The following is a 2,849-nucleotide window of genomic DNA, read 5'->3' as shown; positions in this document are numbered from 1 at the left end:
TGATAACAAAAGCTTCATTGCAAGCTGAAGAAGATTAAACAAGTTGAAATATGCAAAAGTACCAAGCATGCAGTCGTGCACCAAATGCTAGGTAATGCTTAGCTAGTATTACTCTGACATTGGTCAACAGGTTTAACCCTCCAACTCATTATAACATCTAAAAGTGAGAGAGAAAAACCCAATCTCTCCCTCTCCTGAGCCCCAGCTTTGTTTAAGTCAAACTCTGGGGACTTTTGGGGGCAGGGGCAGATTTTCATGGTAGTAGATACAGAGCCCCTATTAGGTTTGAGGTAAACAAACCTATGTCTCATTTAGCCATATTAGATCTGGGAGCCTACAGCTGTCCTGAATCCTGTTGCTCTTGATCTGCTTTCCCCTGCAGCCATCACTGTTGTGGAAGATTTACCTCTGATTCCTGGCCATTGCTCTTGGACACAGCCCATGACAGTTCTCACCTGAGAGTAAAAGTGAACAACCTGGATTTTATGATGTTTTCTAACCATTACATAAGACTCTTCACACGCATGCTCTGCTGAAGCAAATGAACAGGACATGACTATCAGCATTCTCTGAATCTTTCTAAGAATGAAGCTGAGGCTCAAAGACATAACTGATCCAAAGATTGTAGCCTCTGAGGGGCATAGGCAAGATTTTAGTCTGGATTCTCCGTGACTCTAACACTCTGTTCTCAACTCTCACTCATACCATGGACACGACACTGAACATTTTCATATTACTTACTTTTTCTTCTAGCAATTAAAATTCTTTTCCTTTAGCCATTAACTAAACATTTTCATATCTTGCTGGATCCTAGGGCAACATTCAAGGATCCTATTGTGACAGTTCTGCAAGACTACTCCTCTCCTTTGCCTTTCAAATGAGAGTGTGTCATAAAATTGAATGATGATTGACTATGTACCTTAAAATTTCAATGAGCATAGTGAGGATTCTGTGTGCAGGGTACAGTGTTATCTGCAAAGATGAATTTGAAAGAGGACTTGTTCAGGTTGTGGAAAGGGAGGCTCCCCTGTTATTAGAGTACAACAGAGAGGGTGGAGAGTCCCCTAGAACTCATTACTAAGCATTCCCCAGGATTATGCGAGAACATAGAAGCTATTAGTTCTGCTCCCTTGAAGAAAGGGAAAGAATAGAGAGGTAGAGAAGATGAGGGGATAGTGTTGCAAGTGGAGACAGTGACAGGACATGGGTGTGGAACATGGAGATCGTGGAATCCCGAGGGAGTAGTGTTTGGCTTAAGGAAAAGGAATTATCGACAGATGCAGTTATAAAAACACCTTCCAATTATTATCCGCTTTGAGATGTGGCATTTTGTGCACATGTTTTTCAAGTATAGACAGGTTACTGTGCACTCAGCAAATCTTGATGGTCAAACCCACCAAGGACAGGCAAGGATGGAAAGAAAGAAATACTGGATGTAGAGATTTATGGAAAAGAGTGCTTTGAAATTCTACCCTCTGCAAATGACATGGCCATTGTACCCTTTGGTGACCTGCAGAAGACCTGCACAAGGTCAAACCAACAGGGTCAGTCAACATTCCAACAAGCAACACTAGTTCCACTCAATGGGTTACCAAAAAAGGGGGGCGGGGAGAAAAGCCCTGAAAGCAAGGAATGCTATAGCAGCAGGCACCCAATACTACCAACCCCTGGTAGGTGCCAATCACAAACCCCAAACTATTTTACAGGACTAACTGTTCTGAACCAGTGGTCCTGTAACCCATTTCTTACGTTTGACTAATTTGCTTGGTCAGTTCACAGTCCTCAGGGAAACCTGTTTGCCAGCTTATCAACAAGGATATTACAAAGACTCTAGATAAAGAGATGCACTGGAAGAGGAATGGGGGAGGGGAGAGGAAGACAAATTCCTATTCTTTCCAGCTATGTTGTTCTCAAGGATACCATGAGCCTAGCTAGCTATCCTGAAGGACTCCAAACCCTGCCGTTTTGGCTGTTCATAGAGACTTCATTACACAACTTTTCATTGCCTCATTCCCATGCAGACCGGCTGTCCAGAGCTGCAGTTATATTGATTGATAGGCCTCTGTCTTTTAATGGATTCCATTCCAGGGATCTCTTGGCTTGTTCTTTTGATTTGATAGAGCTTACCTGATCTGAACTACAAGATACAAACAGTTTAAGACTTCAATGCCTAAGATGGGTATAATCTGTCCTTACCCTAGACTTCTGGAGATGAGAGTGTTCTAGGTTGGAAATAATTTCTTTATTTGGTTCATTCTCTCCTAGATCCCAGGGATCACTCACTCACTGTTCAGACATCAGACACCATTTTCAAATAAAACCCCTCCTCGGATTTCCCCTGTTATTACAGGAAGGGTTAGCACTGAAATGTTGTGCCAGGAAGGGCTCATAAGCCCCAAAAGACCACCAAGGAGCCATTTCTGATGTAATAGCATTAGAGCCTCTCTATTAAGGCTCGGGCTTGGGCTCTCCTTCAACCCAACCCTGTCAAAGGATGGGAAGGGAAGGCAGAGCAGCCTTGAGCCCTCACCAGGACAAGGTTTTATAGGAAAATAGGAGCAAGGGAGGGGTGTTCAGTCTGAGAAGCATCTAATAGAATGACTATAAACCAACAGGTGGGTGCTCTGAAGCAAGACCATCTACAATTACAAACTGTCTGAAAGTACTTCTGAACCAATCAGACTAGTCTTTCATTAATTGTTGCTAGGGAGTAACTCTGGCCAGGGACAAGCTGTGAGGTCCTTCCTGGTATGTGTGAAAATATCTTCAAAAAATTATAGAAGAAAACTTTCCAAACCTAAAGAAAGAGATGCCCATGAACATACAAGAAGCCTACAGAACTCCAAATA

The sequence above is a fragment of the Mus caroli genome, chromosome 15 (genome assembly GCF_900094665.2).
Source record: "Mus caroli chromosome 15, CAROLI_EIJ_v1.1, whole genome shotgun sequence".
Lineage (NCBI taxonomy): Eukaryota > Metazoa > Chordata > Mammalia > Rodentia > Muridae > Mus > Mus caroli.
This window is presented reverse-complemented; position numbering follows the sequence as displayed.